We start from the raw sequence: 21,544 nt of genomic DNA on the forward strand, positions 1-21,544 counted from the left end.
TTGTCTAACAGTTTTGACTTTTTTGAACAATAAGAATGCCTGATTTCATAGCATAGATATTTAATTGAATCACAACTATTTTGTCGGTGCACCACAAATCCTGATTTATGAAACACCTGCAATTTTAAACCTCACTAGTGAAATTTCACCTAAGCAGTGCCAAGATTTTTATTACAATTTCTCTAATTCTGCTGTCAAGCTTTATATTAGAGAAGAACAATCTCTTCTGACAATTTTCCAAACTCAGGGCTGTCTGCTTGTCAAATGTTTCCAGTCAACTGTCATTTTCATATTGCCCTAGGTATAGTTGATATCTCAAAAATAATCTGCAAATCTCTATTAATGAATGGTTTCATAAAAAGTATTCTGTGCCATTCTGTAGGTAGCAGGTGCTATAAATGTAATGTCTATTTTGAATTTTATAGTCATTTTACTTTCACAATTTTTTCTTTTAACTGCAAGTTCCTCTGAGTAGAGAATGGTTGCAGCTGTTTGGAAAAAATCCAGAACATAAAATGTCAAACTGGCATCGATGGTAACATTTTTCATTCTGCAAACCAGTAATATAGGAGAAGAATGAGCACTAAAATATGAACAAGCAATAACTAATTTTCCAACAGGGGTGGGTTTGATATATAAATTGATATTCAGTGTATATATCATTTAGTTTTGATTTAGACTTTTGTGGGAACACATTAGTTATATTAATGTGTTCCCACAAAAGTCTAAGCCAAAACTAAATGAATATTACTTAGTATAATGTGTAAGTTCTATGTTTTTTTCTGTAGACCAGAACAATGCAACTTATTAGAATAAAATAAGCCCATTTGCTTGTGATTGGCTATTCACCCACTGAACCTATATTCACAAAGTACCTTTCTTAAATATTAATTAAATATTAAATTAAAAAAAATCTTAGGAAGATTTTACTTCTATCAAATAGTATTACTATAGCATATTATTCTTAAAATCTTGCCCTTAATTACCTAACATCTTCCAAACTCCAACAACGTTTTCGCTTTACCTTATTGAATACATAACTGTGTGACAAAATATCTGTAAATACCGTATTTTTTGGAGTATAAGACGCACCAAGGTTTTGAAGAGGCAAATTTTTTAAAAAGTAGGTAGGTAGATAGAGGGAGAGAAAAAAAAGAGACATACAGTAGGTACGTAGGGAGAGAGAGTGTGTAGAGGGATAGAGAGAGAGAAATAGAGAGAAATACACTACATAGGTAGAGAGGGAGGGAGTAGGTATGTACATAGGTAGATAGAGGGATATATATAGAGAGAAATACAGTAGACAGGTAGGGAGATAGAGAGTATGTGTAGGTATGTAGGTAGGTAGAGGGATAGAGAGAAATGAGAGAGAAATATAGTAGATAGATAGGGAGAGAGAGAGTAGGTAGGATGGTAGGTAGAGAAATATAGAGAAATACAGAGGGATAGAGAGAAATATAGTAGGTAGGTAGGGAGAGAGAGAGGGAGAAATACAGTAGGTAGGTAGGGAGAGAGAGTGTGTGTGAAGTGAGGTAAGTAGGTAGAGGGATAGAGAGAGAGAGAAATAGAAAGAAAGAGAAATATAGTAGATAAGTAGGGAGAAAGAGTGAGTAGATAGATAGGTAGATAGAGGGATAGAGAGAGAGAGAATTACAGTAGGTAGGTAGAGGGATAGAGAGTGCGTGTGAAGGGAGGTAAGTAGGTAGAGGGATAGAGAGAGAAAAATAGAAAGAGAAATACAGTAGATAGGTAGGGAGAAAGAGTGAGTAGATAGGTAGGTAGGTAGATAGAGGGATAGAGAGAGAGAGAAATATAGTAGGTAGGTAGGGAGAGAGAGATAGGTAGGTAGATGTTTCCAGGTGTATTTATCCATGTGCTGGAGAAGGAAATTGCTGACAAACCTTAAGACTTTGTTTCTGCTGGCACAGCAGTTAATCAATGTAATTCTCTTCAATCAGTTAAAGAGCTTTCCGAAAGGGAAAAAAAAAGTTTTTGCACTCTGCAAACCTCCGAAAAACAGCCCATTTTTCACAAAAACAGGCCTGTTTTTTGTCAAAAAAAAATTGCATGCATAGCCTTATGAAGGGTTATAGAATGCTGCTGGGGGGGGGGGCAAAAAAGGCCCATTTTTTGCTCATTTCTGCCCTCCCCAGCCCCCAGGAGCTCTCTGAAAGCCTTCATAAGACTGTGCATGGCCATTTTGGTGAAGGGGACGGAGCTTCGGGAGGCAAAAAATGCTGTATTCGATGTATAAGACCCACCCAGATTTTCAGCCTCTCTTTTGAGGAAAAAAGGTGTGTCTTATACTCCAAAAAATACGGTAGCTATATTTACAATAAGTCTCAAGGGACCTGGTGGCTCAGTGGCTAAGACGCTGAGCTTGTCGATCAGAAAGGTCAGCAGTTCAGCAGTTCGAATCCCTAGCGTGGCATAATGAAGTGAGCTCCCATTACTTGTCCCAGCTTCTGCCAACCTAGCAGTTCAAAAGCACGTAAAAATGCAAGTAGAAAAATAGGAACCACCTTTGGTGGGAAGGTAATAGTGATCCGTGTGCCTTTGGCATTTAGTCATGCCAGTCACATGACCATGGAGATATCTTTAGATAGCGCTGGCTCTTCGGCTTTAAAACGGAGATGAGCACGCCCCCTAGAGTCGAGAATGATTAGCACATATGTGTGTTTTACCTTACAATAAGTGTACAGTAAATCCAAAAGAAAATGTGATACAATGCCAAGGTAATGTCATATACTTTTTTTTCTTAAAGAAAATTAAATAGCAATGAATTAGTCACTTAGAAAGAAAATCTAGCTAATAGTACCTACAATTTAAACTACAAAAGAATGATGCCATATTGACTTTCTGTAATGGTTAAAGTTTTTTTGTAAACTCATAAACTACTACATTTCCACTGTTACACAGTATAAAACCAAAATAAAAGCAACACCAGTAAGTCTAAAGGAAAAAACAGTATTTGAAACTCATACTTTAAAGAATAAACTGACTAGATGTCAAGATAATGTCATTTCTTCAATTGCTGTTCTATAATCTGGAAATAAACTCTGCTGAATAGCATGGTACTGAGTTCTGAAAATAAAGTGTAGAATTATAATATAAAAAACAATCAATAATAAACTGTATCTAGTTCGTTAGTTACAATTTTTTTATTCTTTGTAAAAATGACTGTGTAAACAGAACCACTAATACTGCACTTTTTTTCTACAGGAAGTTGGCAAATATAAACACAGGAAGTTTCTATGTGCCAAGCTGAAAACAGAAAATATCACCCGATACTAAATATTTTGCATAGATTATACTTTAAAAAATCACTGAGCTGTGATACCAAAATTTTAAAGAAAAGTAAATTGTCTTGAGCTGCTGTATTAAAGTTATGTAGCAAGTGTTTCAGCACCATTAGGAAACTATTATATAACACACTTTAGCAGGACATCAATACAGCTGTAATAACCACTGCTGATTGAATAGTATCTATATCCATTTAAAAAGTATTGTAGCTCCTTTTTATTATTATAATCCATCTTATTTTGCATTAAAATAATATAATGAATATTTACTTAGACAAGTGCAAAATCTAATAAACATTTTCATTTAGGCACATATTTTTTTCACCTTTTTCCACACTGTACCACAGTAATAAAATATTTTGCCTTGCAACAGTCACAGAGATCCACCTGTTTCAATATAATTCAAGTGGGGAGAATCATATTGGAGAAATTCAAAAATATCTAAAAAATATTCAAAAATATCAAAAATCAAACAAAATTAATAGGCGTAAGCTATACTGACATGTCAACATGTTTATCAAAATATGTGTTATCTTTTAAAGGACTTGCAATGAACAGTGTAATAAAGTTACTGGAGAAATTAGCTGAGCACATATGCTAAAGTAACCGAATTTGTATTACACAGTTGGATGGAATTTTCCTTTTCCTGACTATAAAGTACACAGAAACAAAAGTTGCATAACCAATTTTTTCAGGGATGACCTATTCCTAAAGAAAGCTTGTCATAATTTTAAAATGGCTTCGACCCCTATCAGGCAAGATTGATGAACCACATAAAAAACTTTTTTCAGTATTCCAGATATTCGGACAGCTGACTTTCTTGACATTTTTTCTTTTCACTTGAAGGAATTCACTAAAGAATGCTGAACGGATACAGTTGTCACTATTCCCACGATCAGCAAAGACAACGTGTAACAGCTTGGCAATATCTAAGGTTTGATCTAATCCTCCAGGTAACTTTCCAGGACAGGGTGGATCCTACTGGAATTCTTTCATTTAAAAACTACCACGGTATCCAGGGCACTGAAACACGGCCTGCCATACAGAGCCCGAGGCTCCTGTCATATTCAGCCCTCCAATACAAAGAAGTTAACGACAGGATACTCACCGACGTTCAATTCTGTCTGCCTAACATTATGCACAGCCTGGATCCTCTCACCAAAACGCTCTGGAAGAACAAAGAGGCTGGCACCCGTGCCCAAAGCTAACAATCCGACAGAAGTTATTTTACATGTTAGAATCCAAGCTCGGCGTCGTACGGAGAAAAACAAATTACTCCGTACTCCATCAGATCAGCCATATTACTCTTCCAAATCAAGCAGCACTTCTCCGGCTACTTCGCTAGCAGCTCCTCTGCCGGCGCTGCTCTGTCTCGCTTAAACCGGGGCTGACCGGGGAAGCGGTCGGCAAGCCCCCCGGACCGCCTCCGAACTTTGACTCTTACGGTGCCCCCCCACCACCACTGACTAAAGCTGTCGGATGAGGAGGAAGAGGGGGAGGAGGAGGAGGAGGAGAAAAGGAGGGAGAGATGAGAGAGAGAGCGGGGGGGGGGGGGAAGGAGAGAATGGGGAAAGTAGATCCGACTCTTCCGAGCAATGCAAAAGCATGGACTGGATTCCTTCAAGGAGCCGGAACAGCCAGCCAGTCAGTCTCAAAGACATTTTCGGCCTCTGCCTTAACTCTTTACCGGCCGGTTGAAAGCCTGCGGAGAAGCCGCCTGGCCTTACATTAGCCAATCATTTCCACGAAGGCCGCCTCAGCTATAGCGGAAGAGAAACGTAGGAAGGCATCAAAAAGAGGATGGGACGTCCTGGATGCGCCTCTGGCTGCAACGACGGAAAGTCTGCTAATCATCTCACCCTTGGGAAGGAAATGTCTCCTCGGTTCCAATGCATTCCGACGGCAAATTGTTCTGTAAAGGTGTGTTTTTGTAAATTATCGTGCAGGGAGGCAAGAAGGAATTTATTTTCCTTTCCTAGGCAACTACCCCTCTAAGAAAATAAAACATTTTCAACATCTGGCATCCCTTATGTACAGCATAGGTTATTTCAACATAAAGCTGCACAGAGTTTTAAACTAAACAGTTTCCATTCAACCATATACTCCACACATTGGTACCATTCACTTGTTTTTTTGTTGCTTTTCCATCCCCTTCACTAGCTTTGGCCAAAACAACGTGCAGCTGAACAGAAACAAAGGAAGCATTATGTAACTTATTTTACTTTCTCTGAGTTTGTCCTCTAAAAATAACAGTCCTCACCCAAACATCTTTAAAAACTAACCAATTTCCCCCCTTAGGCCACAAACTAAACTGGGAGCTTTTCTTTTCCCATGCTACAAAAGTCATTCCTATTTGGAAAAAAAATATTTCTCATATGCTATCTTGAACTATCTTCCAAATTAGAAAACTCTTCCCTATTTTTTTCTTCTTAAATGTGAAGCTACATTATCACCCAAAAATCTTAATTGGTTCTCCTCCCCACATCCACGACTTAATATAAATACAACTATATGTCTCATATTTTCTCCCACCCAATTCGATACAACCATTTACATAGTGATTTTGAAATAAGTTTCTTTTTAGGAATTGAACAGTATATACATTGCAGGAACAAATAATGCAAATAAAATAGGTGGGAATTGTGTAACAAAAATGAATATATTCAGACTGAAATATGTGTTAGGCATGCCAATCCCACAGAAATAGCAGGTAAAATTTTCTGTACTGCCTATATACAAAGTTTGTGTGACAATTTTCATACTGTCACCACTACTTATATTTACACTGTTTGTTCAATGTGACACTATGCCAAAACATGTTTAAAGAGAAAAAAAGATGAGCAACTGCTGAGTAATTGACACCATCCCATATCGTGCACTGGTACCATATTCTAATTTGGCTCATGACATGAAGGTCACAATCTGGTGTTGTTTTATTACACTTGTACAACTGTCATCGAACTCAATTTTAAAAGTTATTACTAGAACAACAATCCAAAGAACCAGTAGATCTGAATAAATCAAACATGTTTATGTTAAAAAGCAGGAGTCTGAAAGAAGAATACTAAAAAATAATGAATAAAATTAAAAATTGTTAAAATATTCTGCTATTAATATTTCAAAATTGTGTCAATGTCTCAAATATCATTTAAAGTTCATTTAATTCTAGCATTGTCAATTCTAGCATTGACTCTAAATGAATTTTAGAGTCTAGGACTACAAAACTAGATGCAAGGAGACTAGTAAGACAAAGCAGAATGATTTTCAAAAAGAAATAAGGGGAAGAAAAAATTAAAAAGAAAATGTCAGAGATTAAAAAATGGAATTGGTATAGCCAACAACTTCTAAATCCCACAGTCAGAGGTGCGCTCCTACTGGTTTGGACCGGTTCGGCCAAACCGGTAGTGGTTTGGCGACCAGGGTCGCTGGAACTGGCAGCGACCCAGCCCTACCATGCCCCCGAACCAGTTTTCCTTTGGGGCCACCATCTTGATTTCGAGTTCTGCGCATGCGCAGAACAATTGTAATTGCACACATTTATTTTTTCTTTTTTTAATGTTTTGTGCAAATGCGCACAGACGCATAGCATGCGTCTGGTGTATGCAAACTTTTTGCGCGCACCGAATCGGCAGTAATGCTGGGAGCAACCCACCCCTGCCCACAGTGATGTCTATAGAACACAGTATAAGCTTCAGATTTTAAAACAAGATTTCCCTGAGCAAGTTGAAAACATTTTTGGACATTCATATATTTTTACTACTTTTAAGATGAGAAACTGACAAGGATTCAGAGCAAACACAACCGGATATTACTCTTGGTAATATTAGTCTTGCTTGTATACTGAATAGAGCTCTTCATATTATAGTAGTGTAGTAAAGAACAAGGTTGAGATTGTAAAGGTTGTAATTGTGAAAGCTTTGAGATTTTAATGAAAACGGTTAATCTGAAAAGATGGTTCCAGACTTGATCTGATTCTTGTTACCATAAACTAACACAGCTGTATACAGCTTCCAATCTAGTTGATCCAATCTCTGTATAGGTAGTGACATAGCTGGTAACTGTAATTTCACGCTATTGCTGTAAAAATTAACTCTGACTACCATAAAAGGGGAGATCACAATGTTAATTATGAAACAACAGAAAACCCAACAAATATTTCCAAAATCTTTCCTAGTTGGATGAGGCAAGGATGTATTTCTTACATAGATTATCCCATTTTGGGGGACCTGCAGCAATTTCAATGGCAATCCTGAACAGGGAAATAGGGACGAATGTTGATCTTTTTAAAAACAACTTATTCGTGATCAGAAACCCTATTTAGGAAAAATTAGTATCATATCACAGTCTAAAACAACTTTCAGCAGCAGCTTATGCGATATAAACAACTGAAAATATTCAAATTGCATTTTTATACAGTACTTGCTCTAAACTGTTAACTCCATACCTAATTACATATCCTGGGGAACTCCAACTAGTTTTACTTAAAATATTTGCTTTCAGATTCAAATGATTCCAAAAAAGTATGACCAATTTATGTCATGTTATAGATATGATATGCAGAGATTTTATTTGATTGATTTGTTTAATTAGTCAGTAAATTTCAGTTTTATGTATTTATAAGGTGTTTTATAGGCTGGTCATGGACCACATTAAAAATTATTCTTTATCATCTGAGAAAGGCCCAGTCTAATCTCTTCTGGCAGATAGTTCTAGAGAATTGGTGCTGCTATTAAAAAGCAGCATCTCCTGCCCTTGATTCTATTTACTGTCCGAAGGGGGGAAACTAGTACTTTCTCTTGAGACATTGTGGCCAATTCTAATCAGAGTATGCAGCCCTGGAGACATTCAGATGCCAAGCTACAAAAAATGCAACTGCCTGAATGTTACATGGACTGAAGAGACAGGCTGGATGGATTGGTTGCCTCACTGACCATGCGGCTTGCTTCTTGAGCTCCTTGAATTATTTCAGGTTTGATCTTCCACTACTACAAACTCAGCTGGAGAAGATGAGAGAATTCATGATCTCCATAGGTATAGAATGGCTTGCCTCAGGTAATCTCTGGCTGATATATGAAGGCAGATATATGCTGGACTATGTAAGTAGTTTGTGCCTAGAATATGGGGACATTACTGCTAGCCTTTGCTGTGGTCTGATCACTGCCTAGTCCAATTGTAATTGACTGCTAACAGGGAACTCCACAAGGCTGTCGGGGTTATTAGTATCATCTGCCACAATGTCTGCTGGTTGTGGGTGGAAAGAATGGTCTAGAAGACACTTGGGGAATTTTCCAGATTATGGCACCCAGTCTGACAGCTGGCGGTTTAGAATTGGTAATTCTGAAGTGGATAGGCCGCTCTTGGGCAGGATCTTCACCGCCAGTAGGTTCAATCCATGCTCCCCTGGTTCCTGTATAAACCTAGAAAAAGTTTGGATCTGGGAAATTATCAATGGCACTTGAAGGAGCTGTATGTTAAGTCCTTGCAGCAACCTAAAAACAAGATTCAGAACAGGCAGATTTGTACAGAGAAAAGGTTAGAGCATCTTGTAAACTGCATATCTGTACCGTTTCTCATTTTCAATTACAGATCGTACTCAACTTGCAACTAGCTGTTTAACAACAATTTGCAGTTACAGTGCCTCAGAAAGGGTGCTTTGTGGCTAGTAAAGCACTACCAGCCATCAAAAATGTCACACGCTTACCCACATGATCACATTACTGTATTGTGGGTACTTGGCAACCAACTCACATTTACAACTGGTTCCAGTTTCCTGCAGTCACATGACCATAATTTACAATTTTGAGACCAACATTTGTGGGTTCTGGGGAGGGGGGATCTATTTAAAAGAATGGATTTGAACTTATGGCCACATGATCCACTTAACAACCATGAGATATGATGGGAACCATGTGATTCAGTTAATAACTGCTGTAAAAAATTGTAAAATTGGGTCTAATCACATGGCTGCATCTGACCTCAATGTGCTTGTAAGTGGAAGACTACCTGGAATTCATAAAAATAGAAAGAAGATAAAAGGCAATAGAGAGGCCCTAAGTAGTTTAATGGAGAGGATGCTAATCTTTCATCTGAGTGCACAAAGATGTCTACTGTTCTCCTAGTTTTACACTATTTTGAAAACATTTTGCCCAGTATCCCAATATTCCATTTCAAGGATCCAGTCATATGGTATATTGGCAAAAGGAATTATCTGGATTCTTCAGTCAGGATTCAAGCATGGTCATGGAACTTAAATTGCATTGGTTACTCTGATAATCTTTTTTCAGGAGATGGATGAGCTCCTGGTGTTACTAGATCTCTGAATGGCCTTAAAGCCATTGACCGTGGTATTTTTTTCTGGACTGGCTGAAAAGGCTGGGGTTCCACTGGGCTGCTGTTGATCATTCTGGAAGCTTCAGCTAGTTCAGCATGCAGCAGCAGACAGCAACCTAAGTAGTTGTGAGGATACCTAGGTTCACTTGTGTAATCACTACTGAAAATTTTGTTGCCACATCATGGCTTTCTTGATTTTAAGGTTACATGTTTTATCTTTAAATTCTTATTTGGAACCCATTCAAAGACTTTGGAAAAAGAACACCATGTAAGATGAAGTAATAACCAACCCCATAAAGATCAAGAACTTGGAGATAAAGGTTAAGAAAATAATGACTTTGTTGACCACTATTTGTGTTGCCCAAGATTGGAAATAATATTATATGTGTCACAATATCATAATTCAAATGTTCTCAAAGTGTAGGTTGGGGAACTCTAGGCAGCACAAGCAACAAAGTCAGGGGTCATAATTTAAAAAAAACAACATAATCTGACACACTGGCAGAGTAGCAATGCATCCAACTTGCTTCAGGTTTTGCTTCTCACTTTTGTCTGTGCAGCATGCCCAGTGAGCAGTTGAATATCACAAAACGTGAGATACAGATTAATATTTAAGTACTAACATGGAATTATTAAAAGTGATATATGTATTTCCAACTCTAACCCCAATTAAATCATTCATTTTAATAATGGGAAGAAGTTCACACAAATTCATTATTTCAGGAATTCTGGTACTATAACATTTTAGAATCCCTCCTATAATCCCTATCAACTCATGCAGCACCTGATACATTTCAGGTCTGTTTATGACATAGCTATGGATAAATTGTATTATTTCCATTAATTCTATAATTTTAAAAATTAATAAACAAGCTGACTGGGTACAGGTAGTCCTTGATTTATGGTACAACCATTCGTTTGGTGACAGTTCAAAGTTACAATGGCACTGAAAAAAGTGATTTATGATTGTTTTCACACTAACAACCATTGCCACATCCTAATGGTCATGTGATCACCTTTTGCAACCTTCTGACGAGAAAAGTCAATGGGGAAGCCAGATTCACTTTACAATTTTTTACTAACAATTGTAGTGATTCACTTAATAACTCTCACATGAAAGGTGACAAACTGAGACAAAACTCACTTAAATATCTTTCTTACCAAAAAAAAATCTTGGGCTCAATTGTGTTAGAAAATCAGTGCTATCTGTATTCAATAACTTTCTGAGGCTTTATTGTGCCAATACATAGATCCCAAAAGGAGCATATCACATTGCAGGTAGCTTTTCTTTAAGAGAAGCTTTCAAATAATTTTTACATCATTGAAAACGCATATAGCAAAATGCATATATTTACATTTTAATTTTAATTAATACAAGTATTTTCTTTATTAAAACCTTTCCCATATATGCCACTTACAGCTCCTCAGCAATAAAAATAACATCCTCCAAGTTGTGTAACTTCATCACACTGCAACTGCCCTCACAAGCAACTGTGTTTGCATTTCCCACACTACACTATGTTAAATTATTCCATTTATTACATGACTACATCATATTACAGGAGGCATAGAGACACCTGTAATTTATAGAAGCAGATTCAACCAGATGGAATAAAACATAAAATCAGACCTACTATAATTAATAATAAGATTACTTTAGAGAATACCAATAAAATGTCTGCCTGATATGGGAATGAGCAGGCAAAATTCCCTGCAGAATGTTTTCTTCAAGTTGGGGAACTATAACTTGGAATTTTCTTCCTTCAACTGCTCCTGGAGGAGTTCACAGGCAAGCCAGATAATAAAAATAATGCTAGGGTCCCGTCCCCCCCGGCATTCTAAGCCTAATGTGGCTTATTTGAGTCTGGTTTAGTGTAGTCTGCCATTGTTAGCTATTATCTCCAACCCATGATTTGACATTGTCTTGTGCAAGCCCAGTCAGTTGTGAGCTTTTCAATAAACTATAATTAATCAACCATGGGTTAAGCATTTATTCTATGAATTAATATACAGTCAATCAAATGGCCAGTTATCAATCTATTTAGAGTTTTATAAATAAGTATCAATAGTGTAAACAAATACAGTTTAAAATTTAAAAACTTGTATTCCACATTCCATATTTTTATTTCCGTAGCTATTTGGCTACTGTATTTTATAGTTACTGAAATATCTAAAAACCCTTCAAAGTTATTATCTACTACAACAATCTTGTAAGCTATCCAGTATCATTCTACAGCACTGGTTCCCAATGTGGGGCCCAAACCTCACAATTTGATTTTTAATGGGGGCAATTTGAACCTTGTTTAAACCAGGTTAATGGCCTTTTAGGCTTCCTCTGTGTGAGCAGAGTTCACTTTTTGAGTAAAGTAAGAATTATATGTTATGGGGACAATCAGGATTTTAGATATGCTTAGATGGGGCATGGCCAAAAAAGGTTGGGAACCATTGCTGTACAGTGAGATGGGCAACATAAAAATTAAATAAATGCAACCTTTAGGCTGGATTAATAAATTAACTTAACCATGGTTTACTGATCAAACTACTGTTATCTGGATTTACATGTGATATTAAATGAGAAACCAACCTTCTTAATCTATGTACCCTCCCACTATGTTGATTTGAACTCCCAGAATTATCCAGGCAGCATACCCATTAATAAAAATTATCGGGAGTTAATGTTTACAGATATTTCAAAGAATAACTGGGTTCAAGAAACATACTAAGATTAAATTACCCAAAGACACACATAGATACACACAGACACCAATAGAAGGCTTCATGACTGGCATAACTAACATGAACTGAGAAAAGGTATTTTGTGACAGAAAAAAAGCCTCAGGCTACAGTATTTCCTGATGAAGCAGCACACCCAGCTACAAATCTGATCCTTGAAGGAGGGTATCTCTACTACTTCGTTAATCAAATGACTCACCAACCAACAGAATCTCCATGCTGCCTAAGTTGAGTTTGTTGGCTGTCATCCAGATTACTGCTAAATTTTCATATTGATTTCAATCTTCCTACAATGAAACCCAGTAAAAAGGAAATTTGGAAGTTTTCAGTAAACCGACGATGCTTCATTCTAATTTTGTGAATGATCTCACTCAGTTCTATATAAACATTTTTAAAAATTGACAAAATGAAGCCTGTAGAACCCCAAATTCCATGCAGCAAGGCCAGATAATTGTTTTCCGGCAGGACATTCTGTAAACATCTATTGAGAAATGCAGAGACTGGAAGATTGGAAGAAAGAGTTCGTCACAAGTCACAGTTTAGGTTTCAACCAGGATCAGTGCTTTTTGAAAGTACTGAATGGCACAGGATATTAATGATGCTATTTCCATTTTTCAGAACAGGATTCATCACAGCAACAAAAATATAATCTATGCAACAATAAGGGCAGAAAAAAGATTAAAGGTTTTCACACTCCTACAAATATGTTTCAATTGTGTAAAGTTCCATCACTTAAAACATCTTACCTGGGAAGGGAGCTAGATATTATTATATAATTCTATATTAAAGAAGCAAGTTCACCATCAAAATATTCACGATAGCTTGTCTCAAAGGTGTTTTTTCAAAAGACAACTGGGCTGTTTCTTCCTCAAGAAGGAGGAAGAAGAAAATGTTTCACTTCTCATCCAAGAATCTTCATCAGTTAAGATGGTGGTGGGATGGAAGGACAGTGACAGTTGAGACTGGATAGTGGGGAGATAGAACCTATCGTTCCGTCCCTCCACCATCTAGTCTCAACTGACAATACCTATCTTTCAGGGGTGGGTTCCGGCTTCTGTTTGCTTAGGGATGCGCTTTCAGGCACGCATGCGCATAGTGAAAAAAATTGCTTCTGCATATGCGCAGAAGCAAAAAATAAGATGGCACCGCCTACGGTGCTGCCGATAGAACAGGTTCGGGGGCGTAAACAGGCAGGTTACTACCTACTCGGTCGAACTGGTCCGAGCCAGTAAGAACCCACCTCTGCTATCTTTCCATTTCCTCACCATCACAACTGATGGAAGCTTCTGGGATGAGAAGTGAAATGTTTTCTTCTTCTTCCTCAAGGAAAAAAACAGTTGCATTTTGAAAAAAAAAACCTCGAGATAATTATGATTTGGATGATTGAGAATCTCAACCCACATCACGATTGCTTATTTTCATAAAGAAACGATGACCAGCTGTAGGACTTGGCTAGTTGATCCACTAATGTAGGACAACAAAGTAATAACTAAAAGCCAACATGGGTTTGTCAAAAATAGATCATGCCAGACTAATCTTATTGCATTCTTTGACAAAGTGACAAAATTAGTGGGCCAGAGGAATGCTGTGGATATAGTTTACTTGCCTTCAGTAAGGCATTTGATAAGGTAGACCATAACCTACTACTAGATAAAATAGAAGAATGTGGGTTAGACAGCATCACCACCAGATGGATTCATAACTGGCTGACCAACCACACTCAAAAGTGTAGTCCTCAATGGAGCTGCATCTACATGGAGGGAAATATGCAGTGGAGTACCCCAAGGCTCTGTTTTAGGCCCAATACTCTTCAACATCTTCATCAATGATTTGGATGAGGGAATAAATGGGGAACTCATCAAGCTGGCAGGAATAGCCAACACTCCAGAAGACAGCTTAAGATACAGAAGGATCTTGACAAACTTGAACATTGGGCGCTATCTAATAAAGTGAAATTCAATGGTGAAAAGAGTAAGGTTCTACATTTAAGCAAGAAAAACTTAGTGCACAGGTACAGTATAGGTGGTACCTTGCTCAATAGTACTAACTGTGAGAGGGATCTTGGAATCCTAGTGGGCAACCATTTAAATATGAGCCAGCCGTGTGCAACAGCTGCCAAAAATCCAACAAGGTTCTAAGCTGCATAAACAGAGGGATAGAATCAAGATCATGAGAAGTGTTAATACCACTTTATAATGCCTTGGTAAGGCCACACTTGGAATACTGCATTCAGTTTTGGTTGCCACAATTTAAAAAATGTGGAGACTCTGGAGAGAGTGCAGAGAAGAGAAACAAAGATGATTAGGGGATTGGAGGCTAAAATATATGAAGAAGAGTTGCAGGAACTGGATATGTCTAGTTTAATGAAAATAAGGATTAGGAGAGACATGATAGTAGTGTTCCAATATCTCAGGGGTTGCCACAAAGAAAAGGGAGTCAAACTATTCTCCAAAGCACCTGAGGGTAGAACAAGAAGCAATGGGTGGAAACTAATCAAGTAGAGAAGCAACTTAGAACTGAAGAGAAATTTCCTAACAGTTAGAACAATTAATCAATGGAACAGCTTGCCTCCAGAAGTTGTGAATGCTCCAACTGTGGAAGTTTTTAAGAAGCTGTTTGATAACTATTAGTCTGAAATGGTGTAGGTTTCCTGCCTAAGCAGCGGATTGGACTAGAAGGCCTCCAAAGTCCCTTCCAACTCTATTATTCTATTCTATTCTATCATAAAGCATGATAGGATGGGATCAACTCTTTATCCACAAATATATATATAGACTACCGGAAGGCTGTTTTTGAAGCCCATGTACAATGTAGAGGACGTCTTACTGATGAATGAAAACTTCCACATTCATGTAGCACTTGGCCTTTGGGTTCTCCAATATTTTTAGCTGTATTCCCAAGCTAGACATAGTTCTAGCTTTTTAAAAAGTACCTTTCTCTGTTACACATTGGCATAATGTGTATTATTATTATATTATTATTACTTGAGAGTTAAGGCTATTTTTTAAACATAGGCCATATCATGACTCTAATACTTCGGACTTAGCATTAGCACTGATGATGTTACCTAAATGGGAATGAAATGTCTGCAACAAAATAAGCAAGGTCAGAAAGTACCTAGAGTTCCTCATTGAAGGATTTATAATAAACGTTCAACATCATAGGGGAGAAGATGGTAACCTGTGGAGTACATAGGTCAATAGCTTAGGAATTATATAGTAGCCTCCAGGCACATACACACCCCTTCTGCCTTCCTTGGCAGAAAGAACTAGAACAACTATAAAATAATATTCCCCAGGATCAATCCAGAAGGATAGCTACCTGGGTTTTTTTTAAAAAAAAATTACTGCCAATTCTGATTGTTGTTAATTCTAAAATTAGTTTTTTATATTTATTAGAATTATCTTTATCTAATGGAAGCTACTGTAGTATATTTCTTGGTCACTTACCTTCCCTACCAGCTGGCAAATGTGACCCCGTCCGTGAATGTACTCAGCCTTCCGCCCATGCACTTTGGCTAAAAAAAGTGCCTAAATAGGACGGTACAGAGCCAAGGCAAGTGGGCAGGGTTATCTGCGATTTCCAAAACTACCGGTTCAGGTGAACTGGTCCAAACTGGTTGAATACCACTTCTGTTCTTGGTGTTTGGTGGCAATATACAATTATTTTAATTTGCAAAAATAATACATCCAGCTCATTACAGGCCAGAAGGGAGCCAGAGGAAGAGGATAGTTTTAAAAAATATTAATGAGAGGATTATTTAAGTATATTACTTATTTCAAAGTTTTTGAAACTATTCTTTGTGGAATAAACAAAGGATGGATAGATAAATAAATGCACACATACATAAAATTTAAAAAAAAATGTTTAAACATAAGTGTCTAAACTAATGATTTTGGGCTTTCTTCGGACAAGTTTGCCTATGAGATGAGGTGGATTGGTTGCTTTTGTGTTGAGGAGACAATAACTTGGTCCTTAATAGCAATAAGACCAAGAGGCTTATAATGGATAATGGAAGGAATAGATCAAACATCCAGCCCTTGGTTATCAATGGAGACCAAGTGGAGCAAGTGGCTAGTTTTAAGTTTCTAGGTATCATAAAAAGTTCTGGGTTATCATAAAAGAGGACCTGACCTGGGGCGCTCACATTGCAGCACTGGTCAAAAGGGCCCAGCAGAGATTATACAACCTGAGACTTCTCAGGAAACAACAACTGAATGAAAAACTGCTGGTGGCCTTTTATTGCTGCACCATAGAGAGTATTTTAACTTACTGCATCTGTGTGTATGGTTTGCCACTTGCACAGTGGCAGATAGGACAGCGCTCCGGAGGATTAACATCATTGCCCAGAGGATCATTGGTTGCCCTCTCCCCTCCTTGGAAGAGCTTTATAGCTCCCTCTGCCTTAAGAAAGTTCAAAATATTGTTAAAGATCCAGCTCATCCTGGGCACCCTTTTTTTGAACTATTACCATCTGGCATCCAGTACAGGATAATAAAAAAAGGGACAAATAGGCTGGAAAACAGCTTTTATCCCAGAACAATAACTATATTGAATTCTACTGCATAGTGCAATATTAATGCAATATTATCAGGGGTTTTCGATTCAACTGTATAGAAGGTGAAGGATGTGGTGGTTTTTTTTATTTTTTACTATAATGTACACTGAAGATGGCATTTAATTTCACTGTATGAGGTGCAATGACAATAAAGTAAAGTAAACTAAACTGAATGGCCACAGTATTTTAAAAAACCAAAATGTAATTGGAAAACAAAAATAAATAAAACTACATATTTAAATAATAAATTACATATATAAAAATAAAAAGTAAAACTACAAATAAAGACATTTTAATCCCAATATCAACAATTCTTTCTGTGCCATAGATGCTAGTAAAGATAGCTATTTTTCCAAGATTTAAAGCATTCTAATGCATAGACAAAATCTACTGAGCATTCTCTATAAGGACCTAATATGTAATGCTAACAAAAGAACCTAGAGTTTCATACTCATTTTACTATCTGTAGCCATATCATCCATATCATCATTTGGGACATTCTTTAATTTTATGAAACATTAAGATATTGGTGGGATACAATATAACTGCTAATGAAAGCATCAAATATTGCTTACGTGATTTATTATCTCTTTTGGGATCTCTCAGTGAATTTACATTTACAGGTATACAGCCTTTCCACAACTGAAACTGTAGGCAGATAGAAGACTTACCACATGGCCACATATAATAATTCTTAGTGGCTCATAATAATCCTTAAAAGCAGATAAATAAATACGAATGTACCCTTTCCCCCTGGAACCAGATCAAACAAGCCCCCATCTCAATCTCCATCATAGCCCAAAACTTGGGAGAAGAGCCAGATCTTCATGGTCCTGACCATCCAGACGGCTAAAAGAGTAGCCTTGGAGTATCCACTGAGAAGGCACACATCAGGTAACAAGTTTTAAGGGAAGGAAACTGTGGTGTGCTCACCTTATCTAACAATAGATGGGCAGATAATCCCAGGGAGGGCAGACCCACATTTATATTCACTTCATAATTAGATGACCATGAAAAGCATCATCATAAGCAGGCTTGCATTCATTTCCAAATACAAATATACAAACTAGCCTGTTGATTATATTTGTAGAAAAACAAATATAATGGAGGGATTCTGAATTTCTATTGAAATAAGGAAACTAAGATGATATACAACCAAAGATTATAGATTCTAGGGGAATGCCTAAATATATATTAATATATTTCTAATCATTACAGTGATAAACCTGGCCAAGCTCTGGCTAAGAACTGAATAGGAAGTGAACCCAGTATTGAATAATCATTTCCAAAAGCCTGATGGCCTTAAAGTTTCTGAAATATTAGTAACTGGAATAAAATACATAAATAGGCCTTAGGAACATCAGTGGAAGAAAATATACACCAAAATTCATTTAAAACTAATCATAGGAGATTAAAAAGGGGTGGATATATTTATTACTGTTGGTTTAGTCACAAAATATTATTCAATGGGATTGATTGCTATATTTTGTGCAGACTAGCAAAAAAATCTTAAGTAATCTGTTGTTTTCTATATCTTTTAAAATCACACAACAAAAGTAAACAAGTATTAACTCCCCTAATTTTCAAGTATCCTTTTCTTGGAGAGCTTTCCATTAGTAGCATGTTATTATTTCAGGTTTATGACAATAAAATTACCATATGCAATATATATAAGCAGTTTCCAGTATATCAAAATAAGTTACCTTAATTCTAACTTAATTCTTAATTCATAGTGTATCACATAAAATTAGAAAGTCCTTTTTAAAAGAATGACTTTTTTCCAGATAGATTCTAAACAAGTGGTATTCAGAATGACAACAATTTAAGAATGTGAACTTTAAAATATTGTTTTATATAAAATTTAATACCACAAGCATAGTTTCAAAACATACTGGTATGGATATAGAAATAATAAGATTTTATATAAATTTATAATTATCCCTAAAATATGAAATTGGAAATTAGAAAATAATGGGTGCATATATTTAATACCCTTTACATCCTAAAGGATGGCCAGGATTACCAAAGTTGTTTATTTATCTCCTATGGCTTTCATAAGCCATAACAAGAAGTTAACAAATTGGATTCCATGTCCCCTGATCACTCAGGCACTAATAAAGAAATAGTCCTGGGATCACCAGACCTGGAGATAATGGCAGCAATCAGCAGCTATTTCTGACTTTCATCTTTAAAGAGGGCTGCAATTCATGTCAGACCCAGCCTGCCATGTATCATTCATTATTTTATCATATCAAAAGTAGAAAACTGTAAATTTACTTATACAGTAAATCTATTTGGTATGAACTGTGAACTAATTTTCATGACAGAAAACCAAACTATTTAACAATATAGAATATAAGAAAGCTAGAGTTAGCATATAATTGTACATCACATATCTTCAAAGACCTGTATTCTTCATGTACACTGGATTTTACAATGCAACCAAAGGCATTGGTTTTGATCTGTAAGTGTAAGCCATTAAGTAATTAGAATTAGCAAACCATTTTCTACAGCTTCTACAATATCTTTTAATGTATGTTAGGGTTGAAAAAGATAATAAAGTGTATAGTGGCTTGCAAGTATCTTATTGAAAACTGACGAATATCCAACCACACAATATATGTGACAGATTTGTGTCCATATAACACAATTCAGATAAAAGTTTGATGGTCAAGGATAAACAGGCATAAAATTTGTTTTAAAAGCCAATTATTACCTTTTTGGTTTAGATAAATGCTGTAAACCTCTTGAAATGCATTTTTAAAAAGACAAATAGCAGCATAACATCCATCTATCAACTGAAATATTTTACAAAACTGGCTATGGAAATCTTGGAGGTAATCTTACCAGTGATTGGATTCAAAAAATTTTACTACCGGTTCTGTGAGAGTGGCTTGGTGGGCGTGACATGGCTTGGTGGGAATGGCAGGGGAAGGATACTGTAAAATCTCCATTCCCTCTCAACTCCAGGGAAGGTTACTGCAAAATCCCCATTCCTTCCCAATCAGCTGGGACTCGGGAGGCAGCGAATAGATAGGAGTGGGGCCAGTCAGAGGTGGTATTTATCAATTCTCTGGACTACTCAAAATTTCCATAACCAGTTCTCCAGAACTGATCAGAACCTGCTGAATACCACCTCTGAATCTTACTGATTACAATAGGACTTAGTTTTAAGCAATGATGCATTACATATATGCCATCATACTTGAGATACTGAAAACATACTAGGTAAGATTTAACAAGTCTTGTTTTGGTGAAGGAATGTAAATGTTAGCCACATAAGGAATAGTTAAATACATTTCATCACGAGGTAAGATTTAACAAGTCTTGTTTTGGTGAAGGAATGTAAATGTTAGCCACATAAGGAATAGTTAAATACATTTCATCACGAGGGGTACATCTAGAGTGGTGGTCTTATCTCCAGATACAATCAGGATAGGAAAAAGGAAGGCATTGCCAAAGAATACACAATATTAGATAAGCTCCTGATAGAGACAGAAGATAAGTTGATCGAAGTGTTGTACAGATATCTGCTGGAATATAAACTTGAGGAAGAACATGTTAAAGAAACTATGGTCGCCTGGGCGAACATTTTTGGTTACAATGTGGAATTGACTAAATGGGACTTTGGATACTTAATTGGAAACTAACAATGGCCAGGCTTATAAGGAAAATCTGTACAAGATGTACAGAAGGCGTCTTCCCCCAGCACAGCTCTCCAAAATGTTTAAAAATTTGGCCCCAAATTGTTGGAAGTGCAAAAAACGCAAGGCACCTTTTTCTGTACTTGGTGGACATGCAACGAGGCAAAAAGATATTGGAAAATGATACAATCATGTCTGGAACAAATAGTGGGAGATCAAATTTTGTTCAAACCAGAAAATTTTCTCCTAGGCATAATACCGGAAGAGTATAAGAAAGATGTGCTCTATCTAATTATACATGTATTAACTGCAGTGTGAATAACCTATTCGCAGTATTGGAAAAAAGAAAATATCCCATTTAGTGTTAGACATAATTAGGAAAATGTTGGCCTATGAGAAAGCAGATAGGCTCACCCTCGAATTAAAAAATAAAGGGGAATCTGAATATTATGAAATTTGGAATATATTTTATTATTGATATAAGACAGGTGTCAAGATTGGAACAAATTGTAAATAATGTGATTAGATAGAAGGATAGATAATGTATTAAATGGGCTGACAGCTAATGGACGAGATTATCTGTATATAATATGATTGTATGGTCGTAACGGCTTTGCTGTGCTGCACTATTTTAAATGTAAAAACAATAAAAATATTTTTTAAAATTTTGTTACTACTGGTTCTGTGGGCGTGGCTTGGTGGGTGTGACGTGGCTTGGTGGGAATGGCTTGGTGGGTGTGGCAGGGAAAGGATAAAATCTCCATTCCCTCCCCATTCCAGGGGAAGATTACTGCAAAATCCCATTCCTTCCCAATCAGCTGGGACTCGGAAGGCAGCAAATAGATGGGGACGGGGCCAGTCAGAGGTGGTATTTATCGGTTCTCCAGACTACTCAAAATTTCAGGAAACCGATTCTCCAGAACTGGTCAGAACCTGCTGAATACCATCTCTGAATTTTACTGATTACAATAGGACTT

General features: G+C 36.8%; 1 protein-coding gene across 7 annotated transcripts in view; it reads right to left on the reverse strand.

Annotated features, from left to right (window-relative positions):
• Positions 1-21,544, reverse strand: part of KMT2C (lysine methyltransferase 2C) — a 171,255-nt gene that overhangs the window by 144,823 nt on the left and 4,888 nt on the right. Inside the window, exon 1 of one of the 7 annotated variants that reach the window (XM_032236940.1) lies at positions 4,411-4,800. The exons of the other annotated variants lie outside the window; for them this stretch is intronic. The gene's annotated coding sequence lies outside the window, so the exon portion shown is untranslated. Of the gene's footprint in view, positions 1-4,410; positions 4,801-21,544 lie in introns of those variants that run through there. 7 annotated transcript variants of the gene reach the window in all.

This window comes from Thamnophis elegans, chromosome Z, assembly GCF_009769535.1.
Source record: "Thamnophis elegans isolate rThaEle1 chromosome Z, rThaEle1.pri, whole genome shotgun sequence".
In the NCBI taxonomy this organism is placed as follows: Eukaryota; Metazoa; Chordata; class Lepidosauria; order Squamata; family Colubridae; genus Thamnophis; species Thamnophis elegans.